The sequence below is a fragment of the Ambystoma mexicanum genome, chromosome 3q (genome assembly GCF_040938575.1).
Source record: "Ambystoma mexicanum isolate Mex_15411 chromosome 3q, UKY_AmexF1_1, whole genome shotgun sequence".
NCBI lineage: Eukaryota > Metazoa > Chordata > Amphibia > Caudata > Ambystomatidae > Ambystoma > Ambystoma mexicanum.
The window spans coordinates 833,804,342-833,821,950 of NC_090926.1; the positions used below are offsets into that span (position 1 = coordinate 833,804,342).

A 17,609-nucleotide genomic window follows, 5' to 3' on the forward strand; every position below is an offset into this window, starting at 1 on the left:
GGGTCTCCCTTCTCTCCCCGACCTTTGCTGTCTGATCACTTGATGGGGTAAGGATGCATAGATTCTAATTAAGCAAAGGCTGCAATGGGCGGCCTAATTCTCTAGCTACTGAAAATAACATCTTCTAGTGATGCCTAATCCAACATTGCAGGACTCTTGCTACTGTGGCACACAGCCCTTGTTTTACTAAAACAGCACCTTTTACCCTATGCCGCTTTTGGACACTTCAACTACCTTTTACCAGTGGCCAAAAGTTGCTCTACATCCTTAATACTACCACAACACTATATGGTCACTACTAATAGCTACAAACTATTGAACAGTGCTGTGTGCTGTAACTACTAAATATAATGAGCAACATATTTACATTGTTACTCCTTTTTCATTGTGTAAGGCTCTATAATGCTTTCTAAAGTTTGTCAAAGCTCAACTACAAATAACACGTGTGCAGCACTGCCAATCCAAATGGAAAAATACTGACACTAAATGACCAACTCTCTTTGTTGATACAATTTGTGCAGCCTAAACCTCTTTCCACTGTTGGGAAGAAAGCCCAAACAGCCTGGCTCCAAATCTCCACCAATTTCAAAATCAAACCCATCATCCTGTCGTAGGACTTCAGGACCATAGTCAAGGCCCTTGTGGTCTTGCACATCAATGGGGAAATACCCTACTGACAGCCGTTCACTTGGCTCCACGAAATCAGTGCACCACCCAGCAGCGTGTCTTATTGCGGGTGTGTGGAAATGTGGCAGAATCACCTGCATCCTACGTGAACTACATTGACTTCTACTACATGCCAGGATAATGTTCAAGGCAGGATATATCATCTACAAAACACTCACGAGTAGCACATCAGCTTACCTGGCAGCTAAGCTGCACATATCTGGTGGCACACTCTCCTTGCACAGCAAATCGACCAATCAGCTCGAATCACAATTAGTCTGCAAAGGGAGGGCCTTCAAAAAATCCTTCTCTTGTCACTCACCCACCCTTTGGTACTCATTCCCATTATTGACTCGGAATGCCCACACAATTCTCCAATTTGACTCGGAATGCCCACACAATTCTCCAATTTCGCAAATCTCTCAAAACGCTGCTTCTTCAACAGCACATGACCATGGACCAATCCCAAGAGAACCAAATAACTCAACTCAGAGTACTGTGCTGCTGTTAAAAGATGCCTGCCCAAACGCTGGCTACCCAAATCCTGAACAGTGCTGTGCTGCTCTCGAACTAGGTCTGCACTTTAAACAATAAAATAAAACATACACAAAACTAACCTGTGTGCTCAACTAGCTGCTATACGGGTTGTTTAACCATAATACCATTCCTTGCCAAAAATCACCAGGCTGCAATAGCCAGAGACGTCATAGGGTCAAGATTAATAATTGTAACTCACAATATTTTGTCGCACAGTAAGATAGTTTTCAAACAATGTGGCCTGGGTGGCCATGAATGCATATCCTTTTCCTCTTTTCACTCGCATCCTAAGGAAATTGAACTGGCTACCTGTGACATCTGGAATTACTTTTAAAATGATCACCTTGACCTATATATAATTTGGCAGTCCAAACAAAAACCTGCCATACAGATACAGATTCAGATACAGTCAGAAAGTTTCATCCAGATACTGCCTGCTTGTTTAAACCCCAGAGATTTAATGCTAATTCTACAGAGATTGCACTTTGTCAGTTGATGGGGCTTTACTCTGGAATCAGTGTCTGCTGCAGCTCAGAATTTGGTCTGTATTTAACAATTTTTAAAAATAATTAAAGACAAATATTTTTCAACAGTATCATGCTATTTAAAGTATGATTGCACTCCCATGGTTTGCCTTTTGAGGTATGTTACCAGGGACAATTGACTCTGGCACTGCTCTCATAAAGCCCCAAATCCCTTACTGCTATATCTGCTGTAAGGGTGCATAAGGAGGCTGACACGAGGGTGGCATGTTTGGGGCTAAAAACCTTTATTGAATTCAAAAGAAAGAGAAGGGAGTAGTTTCTTACCTGTAACTCCATTTCTTCAGCGTTTGTATCTTTCATGGATTCACATGCTGTGAATATTCTCCGTCGTCAGGCTGGGAACCTCGTCATTTTTTACTTAGCGTTTTCCTATGGAAAACATTGACACTTCAGTGTCATATCAATGTCCTTTTTGGGCGCTTTAGCCACCACCAATAGGACGTAGAGTAAAATAGCCCCGCCCCTCACAGCTTCCCTTCAGATTTTAACTTCCAAAGTGGAGGCAACCCAATTTAGGTTTGCATGCAGGGCGGACGGAGGGCGCATGTGAATCCATGAAAGATACCAATGCTGGAGAAATGGAGTTACAGGTAAGAAACTACTCCCTTCTCTAGCATTGGATTGTTCATGGATTCACATGCTGTGAATAGATTACATAGCAGTATAAATCATGCATGGTGCCGTGCTAATGCAAACCAATATAGAAACAGAATCAGAATCACATACGCCAAGAGGCGTATAGCCATGGGGTGGAAGAGCCCCAGAGGCCAGCCTATGCCCCTATGGTGGGGAGATCTTATAAAGTGGATCGCAGCGGAAACTGCGGCATGGGAGACTGCGATCCAAGTGCAGAGACTTGATTCTAGCGAAGAGCTACAGCGTTGGGTGGCCTTAACAGTACCCCTGATATATCCAGAATCACAGGAGGGTGAGATAACCGGGAAGGCGGCCCATGCCCGGGCATGGACTCATGACGAACATAGAACTTACCGTGGTCTTGGAGGGGGAAGGGAGGGAGGGGTGGGGGGGAGTTGGGGACTTCCCTTCTGATATGCTCAACCATTACCATTGATGCCTGTTTTCTTCTTGTTATCGTTTGTTATGAAACTAATAAAATATATAAAAAAAAAAAAAGAAACAGAATCACATACATGAGACAAGACCCGTACAGTGATCAGGTTAAAAACAAATAACCTACAGCTGCGGGGCTTAATTTATTGAAACAGGCATTGCAGGGACCGCCAGTCCCACCTGCACATCCTCACCATGCTGCCTCTCCAGACAGTAATGTCGAGTAAAGGTATGCGGCACCTCCCAGGAGGCCGCTTGGCAGATGTCCACTAGCAGAATCCCTGACCACAATACCACTGACAACGCTGTAGCCCTCGTCCTGTGTGCCCTCGGGATCTTCTGCAAAGGCTTCCCCGCTTTTGCGTGGCAGAATGAGATAGCAGACGACACCCAACGGAGCAGTCCTTGTTTGGAGATTGCCCGTCCTCTGACGGAAGGTCCATAAGCTACAAACAGCTGCTTAGACAGTCTGAAGTCCTGCGTACGATTCAAATAGAACTTCAATGCCCTCTTCACATCCAGCGAATGCAAAGACCACTCTGCAGGCGTGGAGGCTGAAGAAAAGAACGATGGCAACACAATAGAAGAGAACTTATGAAAAGTTGTTGGCACTTTGGGGATAAAGTGCGGATTGGTAGCCAACACCACCTTATCCTTGAAGAACCTAAAGCTTGCAACTCTGATATCCTTCTGGCATAGTAATAGCCACCAGAAAGCCACTTTCCAAGACAGAAATTGCAAAGAAGTCAACAACATTGTCTCAAACGGAGGTCTCATCAGACCCGACAGAACCACATTAAGGCTCCACTATGGTAGGGAACTTCTTGACTGGTGGAAAGGTCCGAAACAGCCCCTTTAAGAAATGCTTGATAAGACGATCACTAAACAGAGGCGTTGTATGCCGTTTCCGAGTGAATCTAGAGATTGACGCCAAGTGTACCTTTATAGAGGAAAATTCCATGCCCTTTTTCGCCAACTGCAATAAATATGTCAAAATCTGCTCCGGCGAAATGTTCAAAGGGTCCACTCCAGGTTGGTCCTTCCACCTCACACAAAACTTTTTCCATTTACACGCATAAGAGGCATTTGTGGCAGCAGCTCTTGCGGCCTCCAGAAAGCGCCGAAAGTCACTAGTAAGCTTTAGCAGTCCAAACTCGGAGAAGTCAGGAGCCATGCCGTCAGGCTGAGAGATCCCAGATTGTGGTGCCAGACTGCACCTTTGCTCTGAGACAACAGGTCTGGCATCACCGCCAACCGAATCGGATCCGCTACAGATAGATGAAGGAGATCCGAGAACCACAGTTGTCTGGCCCAGAATGGGGTCACCAGAATCACACGACATGGGTATCTCCAAATCCGCTGGATTGTCCGTAAACGGAGGAAAAGCGTAAGCAAACCGGTCCGTCCACGGGAACGATAATGAGTCCCCTAGAGACTCGGGATGAGGCCACCTGCTGGCAAACTCCTTGCACTGCTTGTTCTCCCTTGTTGCGAAGAGGTCCACTGGAGGACGGCCCCACCTTTGGAAGAGCATGGACACCTGCTGCTTCCTCTGCTGCCACTCGTGTAGTTGGCTCACCTCTCTGCTGAGAGCATCCGCTTGCACATTCAACACTCCCGGTAGATGAAAGGCCACGATGCTGATGTTGTGCAACAGAGCCCAATGCCAGAGGTCCTGTGCTTCTTTTGACAGCACTCTGAAATGCGTGCCCCCCTGTTTCCAGAGGTAAAACATTGTGGTGGTATTGTCCGCCAACACCCTCATCACAGACCCGCATACGCGCTGCAGGAACGATTTTAGGGCCCAATGCACTGGCCTTAGTTCGAGCACATTGATGTGAAAACGTGATTCCACCCGAGACCACAGGCCCTGGACCTGCGAGTCTCCGAGATGTGCTCCCCATCCTGTCTGAGAGCCAGCCGTTACTATTGTGAAGTCGAAATCCGGTTCCAGCAACGGCATGCCCCGAACCAAGTTGGCCGAGCACTGCCACCATCGAAGTGCTTCCACCAGCTCGCCGCCGATCACCACCTTGTCGGACTACAATCCACGACTCGGAGTCCATCGGTCGGCAAGGAATTCCTGTACCGGCCTCATGAAGAGACGACAGTTTCTCACCAGAGGGATGCAGGACGCCATGGCCCCTAGCAGTGACATGTATGTTCGGGCTGACACCCTTGTACCGATCTTCCACTCTGCTGTTTTCGGTTTGAGCTTCCAAACCCTCACGCCTGAGGGCCTAACAAGCCTGAAAGTCTGAGTCTGAAACTCTGCCCCCAGAAATACCAAGTCCTTAGAAGGCGACAGAAAGGACTTTTCGAAGTTCACTGCGAAGCCTAGCCGTTGCAACAGTGGCATGGTAGCGACAAGACTTTCCTGCACCTCCCCTGGAGACGAACCGCATACTAGCCAGTCGTCCAAGTATGGGTAAACATGATGACCTTCCTGTCGGAGCCATGCCGCCACCAGCGCCAAACATTTTGTAAAAGTCCTGGGGACGACTTTAATCTTCTCCCACGACAAACCGCAGGAATTTGCGGTGCCGTCGACGCATACCAAAATGGAAATATGCATCCTGTAGATCAAACGAGGCCAGATACTCGCCCAGTTGTACATAGTCTTGTTCAACGCCCGAAGATCCAGTATGGGCCGCCACTTGCCATTGGGCTTCTTCACCACAAAGTACTGGGAATAAACCCCTTGGCCTTTCTCGGCTACCGGTACCAATTATATAGCTCCTTTCTGCAGCATAAGTAACACCTCTTGTCGAAGAATGTGAAGGTGGGGTTGTATGGTATACACCAGAGGAAGGGGGGTAGGGGAACACTTGAACTCCAGGGAGTGGCCCATGCGCTCCGTGCCCAACACCCAACAGTCTGTCGTGATCTTGCACCACTCGCCCACGGTTAGTGCCACCCTGCCCCCTAGCAGACTTTCCCCATGAAAGTCATTGCTGCGACTTAGCCTGCCTCCCTCTGGAGGAAGAGGCCTGCCCTCTCTTTTCCTGGATGCCTGAAAATCTCTACTTTTTTGCGTCGGCTGCGGCGACCTCCTATACCCCTGAGAGGAGTAACCTGATCGCCCGTAGCCTCAGTCTCTGGGGGAAGCAAATCGGGTATTTCCCGAAGCCACACGGAAGGGATGGAAGGGACTAAATGAGCACCCACTCTGCAAGGCTCCTAACAACTTGGCAGTCTCAGAGTCCTCTTTCATACCCTTAAGGGTTTCATCGATTTTCTCCCCAAACAACTACCCCCCCTCGCATGGCATGTCCAGAACTTTAGATCCGTGCACTTAAGCCAAGCCTGTTGATGCAGTACTACGCGGTTTGCTGATCTGTTTAAAACCAGATTCTGCCAAGTCCACCGCAATGTTAATACTATGATTGGACGCCTCCTCCCCTTCGCGTACCGACATCATAGCAGCTTTACGTTGTTCCTTCGGTAGATGTTCCAGCAGAGGAGCCAACCGATGCCACATCTCACGATCGTAGCGAACCATGATTGCTAGAGAATTGGCTGCCTTCACCGTCGTCGCTCCCACGGTCAAAACCTTCTTACCAAAGGCATCTTGTCTCCTGGCATCGTTATCTGGAGGGGTGGTACATTTGTGCTGACTCCAGGCTTTTCGGCTAGCCGCCACTGAAACCACCGACTCAGGAGGTGGCTGCGAAACCAAGCACTTCGGTGCCGATTCCGGGGCCTTAAACTTCTTCTCCAGCCTCCCTTTGATAGCTGGTTCCGAGAAGGGGTTTTGCATCGTACGTAGGCCCTCCGGCCACACGTGGTCCAGGATAGGCACAGAGAACACCGCTTTTCGTCTCTTGCCCATGTGGTCAAACAGGAAGCACTCCTTCCGCTCTTCCTCAGGAGCCAACCCAAACTCTGCACATGCTTTAGCCATCATTGCATGAAACGCCCCCACATCATCGGGGGGAAGGCTGTGCCGGACTATGAGGTGCTTCGATTTCAATGTCCGAATCCCACGCCGGGTCGCTCGATGGCGACGACAAGCCAGCTGACATGTTCTCCCTAGGCCCACTGTCCGATTCAGAATCCGGTAGCTCACCCTCCTCAGGGTGGGAATGTGGGCGATCTTTGGACACCTGTAGGGTGACGGCAATTCAGCCGAAGCCGTCGAACGCGGAGGAACACCTGCAGCGTTGACGGTAGGCCCCACCAGAGCTACGTGCAGAAGAGGTAATCTGGAATCCAGTTGGCTCAACAGAGATTGTAACGTGGACAGCACCTGGAGCGATAGCATTCCATGCTGGTTCACCAAAGGGTAACTGGTCGGACCAGCCCCCACACCCATTGATGTCGCCAGACCAACACACTGCAGGCCCAGGGCTGATGGATCCGCCACTGGATCCCCATCGTCCTCCGCTTCTGATGCAGTCTCCTGCTGTAGAATAGTGTCTGGTAGACGAGAGTCAAAAGCAGAAACCTGCCACACCTCCCTCGTCGATAAAAGTTGCTCGATGACGACAGTATCGGGTCTCCTTCTCTACCCCAGAGCTGTAGACATCGCGGTCGACGACCGTATCAAATTTGACAACAGGATTGTTGACGATGGGACTCCCGTCAACGACGACGTAGTAGGAAATGCAGCCTGCGGCGCAGATATTTCAGGCAAACCCGCCTGCTTGGCCCCACTGGACCAATGCTTTGATGACTCTCTACTGGAGGAGGACTTATGATGGTCCCTTGAAGAGGAGCGTCTCGACGAAGAGTCTTTCTTGGCCTTCACCTGAGACCGCTTCTCAGGCCTACTTCCACACCCTCATGAAAGGTTCAACCGACCATGCTTGGACGAAGTCTTCCCTTTTGACAGATGTTTACTTGAAGAGGGGCGACCACTCTCACCGACCACTGGGACAGGCCAGGACTTTTTAGCCGGAGGCTCAGCCGATGCTGACCGGCGATTATCCGCAGCTTGGGCTGGCCTATCCGATGCCATGCTATGCACCGAGCCCACCTCCAAGGAAGGGTAGGTACCTTCATTCAGCCAACACACCAACCGCCGATTGTGGTCCTTAATCGTCTTTTGGGAGAAACCCTTACAGAACTCGCAAGATTCGGCCGAATGATGGGGCAAAGGCAATAAAGGCATTCCATATGCCCGTCCCCCTCATACACTTCCCGAAGCCCGCAGGTCGCACAGGGCCGGAACAACGGTTTTCCTGAAGACATCTTCACCAATTGCATCAACACGTATAGAAATTACAACGAACACGAGGTAATCCCAACACTTTGGAGACGGTTGAAATCTGAAGGGAAGCTGCGGGGGCGGGTCTATTTATACCCTACGTCCTATTGGTGGTGGCTAAAGCGCCCAAAAAGGACGTTGATAGGACACTGAAGTGTCAAAGTTTTCCATTGGAAAATGCTAAGTAAAAAATGACCGAGGATCCCAGCCTGACGACGGGGAATATTCACAGCATGCGAATCCATGAAAGATCCAATGCTGGAGAAAGGGTTTCTCTGCTTCAACTAAAGATAGGTGTCTGTCAGGATGTCTGTCAATTTAAAAGTATCCAACGTCCCCTGTCAAAGAAAACCTTACTTCTGTCCCTTACAAAAGAAACTAAAGAAAAGGGCACTACTGTTCTGGTCCCAGAAGAATGACTCTCTTCTCCTGGGTTATGGTTCCTGGTTTGTTGAAACAGTTCCCAAATCATATGAGCCCCATATCCCACACATTGTCAGGAGGAATGGTAAAGTTCCAAACATTATTTTCCTGGTAGGCCAGAAGAATGTCTCCCTTCTCTGATGCCCAGTCTCAGGTAGCCTGGCGGAATGATTCCCTTCCCCAGGCCTTTTTGGACATTACTGCCAGTCCAGGTTACCAGGAGAATGACTCCCTTGTCCTGGTATGTTGTTATCAGTTCCTTACAACCAGGGGGAATGACTCCCTTCCCCTGGTCTTCTCTTCTTCTTTGATCTGGTCCACTTGGTTCACTACCCTGCCAAGTGCTGCCACGAGGAAGATGACTCATATCACTTTATTGCTTTGGGGTCCCAGACCCTGGTTTCTCTTCTTCTTTGTGCTGCAGGCGTTCAGTTTCTCCAGTGTCTTGCTTTCCCTGCGGTTGTGTGATGGTGTTCCTGGCTGCCTTCTAAAATCCTTCCGCCTCTCGACACTGCTGTGCACAGGTCTGCTCCTGCAGACCTCCCAATAATCAAACGCAGTGGACTGCAAGCTTCCTTGGAGCTCTCTCTTCGGATCAGGTTTGTATCTCCCATGTTCGGTGCGCAGCACACCTGCAGTCTTCCGCAGCTGATGAGACCAAGCGTTTAGTCCATTGTTGATTTTTATACAGTGTTGCCAGCTGTGTGTCGGCCCATTGTATAAGTCCTTTGTCTCTTTTACAGGTTTCATCTTCAATGCTCTGCAGGGCCAACTAATCCAAGTACTTTTATTACCTAGGTTCCTGTCGTTCTTCTTCGTCTCAGTATTTTCAAGAACCTTGAAGTACTCTGCCTTATAACTGTACACAGGTCTACTGTTTAAGGAAGGCATGGTATCAAACAGTGAAGACAGATACAAGTCATCACATTGCAAGGGTGTTTATTGAACTTCAATAGGTTGGTTAAATGCATATCTAACCCTAAATCTAAGGATGGGAGAAAGCTACGACCATCAAATAACAATAACGCAGTCCTAGTGGAGTCTCTGTCAAAAATAAAAAGGGCCTGTACAAAAAGAAATATGTCCAATCCTTACCTCTAATAATAAACAGAGTGAGAAAATGTTGTATCCAAAAGAAAAGTGTTCAAGAAACAATAGGTCAGGATAACTGAATACTTGTCTTCCCTTCCCCATGTTTTCAGCACGGGACAAGGTGGCACACTCGAGCTTCGAACACACTCTGGCTTCTCTTAGCAGGAGATGCAGTTCAAAACACAGATATCCAGGCCTTCTGCGTAAAGTCTCTTTTCCAATAAAATTCTCTGGTTCGTAGAATGCCTGAAGTAAAAAACAAACACCAATGTTCCTCTCTGGTTAGGATTTGCACATTCACAAAGTCTTTGGGTGTACTGTTCACTCTGGGTCTCCCTCAGCTGGCCTCGGACCCCCTTTTCACAATTACACAATGAATCTCCCTTGATCAGGCTTGGACCCTCTGTTTACAATTTCACAATCGATTTCCCTCCTTCAGGCTCGGGCCATGTATTCTCCATAAAGTCTTTGGGTGTACTGTTCACCCTGGGTCTCCCTCAGTGGGCCGGTTACCACTTTACAATTCCATAGATTTCAACAGCCCAGGCTCGGACCTGTTGTCGCTCACACTTTTCCACTGTTTTGACGCACAAACATCAAAGTCTTTCGACTGTGCACAGGATTTTATTGGACCCTCGCATGACCACTTTGAATTCCTTTCACTTTCCTTTTATCGCTTTCATTCTGAAGATATGGCACGCTTCAGACAGAGACCTTCGTCTGGGCACCTGCAACGTGCCTGACCACTCTGTCCCTTCACACTCTTATCGTATGTATTCTAAGAAGTCACTCTTTCATATGTCTGGCTTCACCTTTGCTGCCTGTAAATCCCAGCCTTGCATACGTTTTCTTCAATTTAGCAGCTGCATTCATGGCTTTCATCTGGCAGCCAAGGCTGGTGCCGGGGCATCTGCTTAACTTCCCCGACTCTTGCACTTTTGCGGGAGGACGGCGCAAATCTCAAACACCAAAAGTAGGAGTCACAGGCTTCGCTTCTTATTCCATAAGTTTAAAGGTTTTGAACTTCATGTCCCAGAATGCACCTGGGTTTTTTCGCTCCTCCTTCTCTATCTCCCAGAAAATGGTATTTCCCTCATTTTGGGAGCAGACTGAGCCCAAGGAGAGGTTGTTGTGAACTCAGGGTCTTACTACTTGCCCCTCAATTGCCTGGGTCTTCTTGTTTCATCCAGCCCAGGAACTCTGGAGTGGGTATCACCAGGCAACCCTAGCTGTGCCTGGTATGGCTTCATGGTGTTATTGCTTCCTCTCCGCACTGCAGTCGCCCTTGTGCACTCAGGTTCAGTGTTTGGATAGTCCTCCTTCCTCCAGGCCTTCCTGCTCAAATGGTCTCTCTATTGCTTCTCTGCAATCTCCAGCATCCCCAGCTCCATCAGAGTGTGTTCCTATGCTCTGCTCTTTATGCTGCTAGGGAGGTTTAACCAGTTTCAGTTGTGAGTTTTGACAAGGGTGGCCTGACAAGATGGAGGCTGCACATAGGAATCCATGGTACACTGGTTCCTATGGGCAATCTTCATAGCTCTGTTCCTTTTCTTCTTCATCCCAGTGGTTTGGAAAAAAGGTAATGATGAGGAAGTATGGGAGTTGTAGTTTTTCCTAATGATGGAGGGAAACGTCTGTGTTTGTCAGGGTAAAGGAAGCAGATGTATGGTTGTAGGTGAATGGGTTTTAGATGATAATGTCCCATAATGACTGAGGGGATGTCGGAAAGGTATTTATTTCTTCTCCTACGCCTCCCTTTAATGTTGGTACCTGTTGGAATTTGGGAGGGGGCAATGGGACAGGATTCATAACAATCTATAAAGGTGGAGGAAGTGTTGGTTAGAGGGGAACCACGTCTCACCATCAGATGTCTCACCCCCACTCCCAGGGACCACTCACCCAGGTGAGACTGCCTCAGGTTTCTCATAACTGTCTACAAAGAGGTTAGCAGAGGAAGGAGAGGTTAGAGTATGTGGGATGTGATGTTCTTATAAGACCTGTACCGTAGATGGTCCTCTTTGTAGCGAGAGTGGGAGTCCCTCCCCATGGGATCCTCACATTATACTACCCCCAAGTGGACTATCAGGGAGCAGCCTCAACTCCCTGGCCTCAGGGAAAGGGCTCCCCTCGGGGAGAAGTGACATCTAGTGAATCATCGCTAGCAATAGGGAGGCTGAGGTCTACTGCCGACCCCTTTCCAATATGTGACCTTGTGAGTCCTTTGTCAGCTTCCCCACAAGTCCAAATTGTGCGATTGTGGTCAAATCACCCTTTCTGATCTATGCATATTTTGCTGTTGGGGTAGATCACTTTAGGTTGAAGTCCTTTCAAACCAAATCAGTTCTGGTAAATAAAAGTGAAAGCAGAGACACTTTACTGGACAGGTCAAGTGCACAACCCATCACGGAAAAAGATGTCATCCTTGTCCCAAATGTATCACAATATTTCCTTTACCTGGCACCCAGTTTACAGTATATGGAAGTCAGGACTGTTGGATTTGCGAAGCTAGTGTCATCATTGTCAACAATAGTTAGAATGTATGGCAGTGAACATGCATGTTTACTTCAGATTATGAAAGAATTGTGTAGATTTCCTATCTGAACCCACTAGTGTCTCAAATTTTGGAAACAAGGTGGATGCAAAAGTACCCCTAGTGACAGCATCCTATGATAACTTTCATTACCACTACATTCAACATCATAATAATATGACACTCAACATTGCACGGAGTATTCGTGTCTTTAAAATTATAAATATGTTTCCAGCCATTAAGCATACATGTGGCATTATATTGGTTTGTGGAGGTCAGCTCAGGGGCAACGTGCTCGCCTTGGAAGAAAGACGACACAGAGCAACACAGGTTCGATCCCTGAGTCGCACTTTAAACATCTGGGTATTAAGCACGTTATAAATAACATATAATAACATATTATGAACCTTTGATGGAGATACTTGGGAGCGAGTTTAGTACCTGGGGAAATGGTGCCATTGGCGTCTGCCATGTCGGATTCCAAATGCAGAGCAAATGATTTCAAACGTCAATGTTATGTTATGTTATGTTAATGATATTTCTAAAGTGCCAAATTTCACCGGAAGGCATCTTGGCGCTGAAAAGAGGGAGTGGTCTCACAATGAGGATAACAAGATTAGAGGCCAGTCTTAAACAAACATAAATGTCTTTATCACTTTCCTAAAGACAAAGTGATCAGATCGTTTCTTTAGAGGAAGTGGCAGCTCATTCCAGTACCTATGATGGTCCAGGTACGATGGCAGGATGGCAGGGTGGCAAGATGGCAGGGTGGGAGGGTGGCAGGATGGCAGGGTGGCAGGATGGCAGGAGCTGATAAATGGTGTGAGTACATGTTTGTAATGGCACTGGCTTCCAAATGCCTACACGAGAGCCAAAGCTGGTGGCTTTAACAGTGAATGTTTCTTTTGTAAAGACACATATTGTTCTTTTGTTTTGTGAAGAAAGGGTAAAGAGCATTGGTAACACGTTGTTAATTGCATTGAAATCGTGTCTGGAAATTGTGTTAAACAATTCTGAGCAGAAACATGTTTGCCGATGGCAAAGCTTTGGCAATGCCTGTTTAGTTCTGAATTTATTTAAATAGTATATATTTTCGCGATCCCCACTTTCCATGATGGTTAATTCAACATTCAGAATATCGATTTGAAATACACACACAGATGTCATTAAATCGTTGTTCCTAATGTCTAGTGTTAAACATCCTGACTATCCTTGCTCGTCTGTGTTCCTACTGAATGATTAATACAACCAGACTGCTGATGAGGGACTTTTTGGTTGATACCCTTTTGTTGTACCTCACGACCTAAAATCGGTTTATGATTTGGAGTTCTGTTATCCTTAATTAGAATGGATGCGTATTAGTTTGTGTCGCGTGGGTGTGAGCATCTACGGAGACTCAGAGGCCCTCCACTCCGTTTATTAAATCACAAAGAAATTTGATGAGCTTACACCTTCAAATGCGCACATTTATATCAATGTCATTAGTAAGAGCTTGAGGATTCCTCATAATAAAAGACTCCATTTTTTTTTTGGGTATGCAAGATTCTTTATTTTATGCTTGTGTAGCCCTTGATGAATGACACGTGTTTCGGCAACCTAGCTTTACCTTTCTCAAATCTGGGCTAATTTTTTTAACAGAAAAAAGAGAGGGAAAAAAACACCAAAAAAAATAATAAGAGACTCGTTTGATTGTTACACTTGTACCCTTCACAAACCCACCTAAGTGAATTGTTTTTAAGTATTATAGTGAAAAAGCAAATGCAAACAATAGAAAACGGTGTGGTCCGATATGGAGAAGCGTGTGTTAGGCAATGCTAAATGTTCTTAATCGTGTCTGTATAGAGTCTGAGGGAGTGAGTCTGAGGAAAATATCAAAAAGAAAGGGAATTCATGGAAAAAATAGTAAGCCAGCTAGTCATGCAGATTCAAATGTATGCAAGTATTGTCAAATAAAACGTCAATTCGAAAACCATGGTTCCATTCTCTTACCCTTTATGTAAATGTGTCCCACTTGAGTGGATAAGTGCATAATGCAGTTTGTCATTCTATGGGCTCAATCCCACCTGTATACAAAAAGAACTTATTCTAATATGTGATTTTCTAACAAACTAATGAATGCAATATTGAATGCTTTTACACAGACTGGCCGGTTAATCTGGTTTGAAGACATCAAGACAATTGTTTGCGGTAACGAATAACACATAATCATAATTCCAAAAGGTAAATCAAGGTTTAGAAACCCACATATATTTAATATATGTTTATCGCGTTACACCAACTCTGATTGAGTGCCGCGCCACATTGTTTACAATGTGTTTTTATAGATAATTCTTCCAAAATCTATCACCTATTTCTACCTCTGCACGTTTTGCAGCATGTTAATGGGACAGAAAAGCATTGGACCCACGTATCCAGGTGGGCTTCAGATTGGGGTTTACCTCGTATTAATTCGTCTCCCGATTCAAGCGTTGTTTGTCTTAGCGTCCGCATATGGAGTCTTAAAGAGCTGGGTTAGTGAGTGATGGTCCTACCTGAGTTTCTAATGCGGCGGCCATATTTTGGGCTCAGAAGCCATGTCAGTCATTGTAATTGTAAAGATCCGTTCCTGCTAATGTTTTGTTTTAAAAAAGAACGTGAGTATATTCTAAGAGACCCCATCACTACCCTCAACATAATACTTGAACTATGTTGTCCCTAAAAAAACAGATATTGTACATGAAAAAATGAGTCGAAAAAGCGTCATATTTAGATCTAAAGTCAATGGCCCTCATTACGAGTTTGGCGGTAGCCATGGAGCTATTTGCTCCATGGCTGCCGCCAAACCGGGCTCCTTTACCCGGTTCCTGCAATGAGGAATAACCGGGTCATTCCGACATAGGAGGACCCGGTAATTCCTCCTTGCAGAAACCATTCACCATTCCCATTTGAGCCCCCATAGGGCTCAATGGGAATGGAGGTAACAATGGGCACATTACGATTGTCCCGTTGTTACCTCCCTCTTCCCGTCACGGGACCCGGAAAGGACGCCTGGTTTTACCAGGCGTCCGATCCGGGTCCCGCAAAGGGAAGCCCGTAATCGCCCCTGACGGAATGAAGGGGGCCAGTCCCGTAACAGCCCCCTTCATTCCGTCAGCGCCAGCCTCATAATGAGGCCCAATGTGTTGCATGCCGTAGTGAGATTAGCATGACATGTGACCCCGGCGTCCATATTATGGGCTCGGAAGCCATATCAGTGATTATAAATGCAAAGATCTATCCCTGCTAATGTTTTGTTTTAGAAAGAACGTGAGTATATTCCAAGAGACCCAATCGCTTGCATCAACATAATGCTTGAAAAATAAACTATGTTGTCCCTAATTTTTAATTTGTAAAAGAGAAATTATACTTGAAAAAATGAGTCGAAAAATGTCATATTTAGATCTAAAGTCAACATGTTGGATGCCATAATGAGATTAGCATTACATCAATGCCATGGGATCCCGGAGGGTGTTTTAGTGGGAGTAAAAGGGCGGGAAACACGGGCGAACCCAATTATAGATAAAATATATAGAAAAGAATTGTACATCATAGTCTGGCCCAATAATGGTAGTGCATTGTGGTAAAGGTAGTTATTACTTATATCCCCGATCTGTGATGATCTAAAGCAGCTAGTTTCATACATAATGCATACTAGAATGACAATTCCCTATATACATAACATTTCTCTTAATTGTCATCTTGAAAACGGAAAACCATCACATTAGCATATTTTCATATCATGATTACAAAGATAAAACTTTATCCAAGTCTTGTTACAAAAAGTGGACCATTTCATTATCAGAGTTAAGGCCAAATTCCACGGTTCTGAAGTGCCAAATTAGTCAGGCTTCTGCCTGTCTTAGACATTGTTCATGATCACCACCTCTTCTACTCATCTGGATTTTTTGCAAAGCAATAAACTTGATGTCCTTTTTGTCTTCCATTTGGTGGTGGGTTTGCCAGTGTTGTGATAATGGTAGGTTCCTGGGCATTTGAAGGTGTAAACTCATCAAATTTCTTTGTGATTAATACAACTAGTATGTGTGAAATAGTGCTAAGTGGTTCTTTTTGATCAAAGGCGTCTATGTGTGCCTTCTGTATTTTCTGTTAGCAAATGTTTTACTTGTTTACATTGCTTGTTGCGAAAGAAAAAAATGTGCACACATGTATTATAGAAATATGTCCTTTGCTGAATTCATGTACCTTTTATCTTTCTCCTTTTTTGCAGAAATATTCAAGCGAGGGCAGTGAAGCACAACTCCCAATGACAGCACAAGCAAATTATATACAAAATTACACAATTGTTCAAATGCAATTGCAGTAGCACTTGATAACTCCTTCATGTAAGGCTTCTGGTGGTGAAATATAGGATACGATTCCTCCTATGTTTATAGTCAATGTCACAATGTACACCTGCACTGTCCGGCCAGGATGGTCCTTTTTAGTGGCTTCAGAATCTTAAGTGCTTTCAAACTGGACCACATTTTACAGTTGTAATACATTTCATCCCTTTTGAAAATCAAAGCTTATGGCTTAGACTGAATTCCATGTTTGTCTTGAGTTTATTAATACAGCATTTCCGTACAATAAACATTTAATTTTATACGTTTTAATGTATATAACATCACTATAAACTGTCTGCGACAATTTACGGAATGTACTGTATTAAATTTCAGATACTTTCTTGAAATGTTGTCTGGAGATATGGTCATAGTTTCTGCTGACTAGTGTCACGTCCACCAATTGTTGTCATGTACCTGTTGCAAAAGTATTCCCACAGCATTGCATGAGGTGGAGGCATGCTCTCAGCGCCAGGAGAAAGCAGGATGTGATACTATAGCTTTAAGGATGTACATGTGCTGCAGATGGGAATGACGCGGCTTTCCACTTTCTAGTTCAGATTCACAATAAATAAATATATATATATATGTATATATATATATATATATATATATACACACACATATATATATATGGCATTATCAGTGTTTGTTTAGAAAATACTGTCTGCTGAAAAGGTATTCTGAACATATATGAACCTGTACATAATAGTAGACACTGGCATGCCCCTGGGATCAGGTTCATGTAAGCCCTTCTACGAATTCATGAAGGAGGCAAACAATTAGAGTGTCAATGTTCTAGGGTAAATTGCTCATACAAGCAGACACTCTCATTGAAGCTGGTAGTAGCTAATGAAGCTGCAACACTAGCATGAATGATTTTTATTTTGCCAAGATCTCTTCGCCTATGAGACTTTGCTTTTGCCTTCCTACCTGCTGCACCTGTGAGTACCCCTACCTTGGGAATTATTCTGCTGTCTCTCACCAGTGATGAATTATCTCCTGCTCCTCCTACTCACCTCTCCCTTCACTTTCACCAATCATACTACAACTTCCTCCTTTCCTATTGTAAGGGTATCCCTAATTACATTCACACCAGAATAAATACACCCCTCTAGGGAAATAACAAGTTGATCTTATAAAATGAGGATGGTAGCAAAGGACTCTGCTGCCTGTAT

The 17,609-nt window shown here is 45.5% G+C and overlaps 1 protein-coding gene across 2 annotated transcripts in view; it reads left to right on the forward strand.

Moving 5' to 3' along the window:
- The window catches only part of TOM1L1 (target of myb1 like 1 membrane trafficking protein), a 1,067,055-nt gene extending 1,050,361 nt beyond the window's left edge, over positions 1-16,694 (forward strand). For both annotated transcript variants that reach the window (XM_069654924.1, XM_069654925.1), the window contains one exon: positions 16,320-16,694. The gene's annotated coding sequence lies outside the window, so the exon portion shown is untranslated. The remainder of the gene's footprint in view (positions 1-16,319) is intronic.
- Positions 16,695-17,609: the final 915 nt, after the last annotated feature.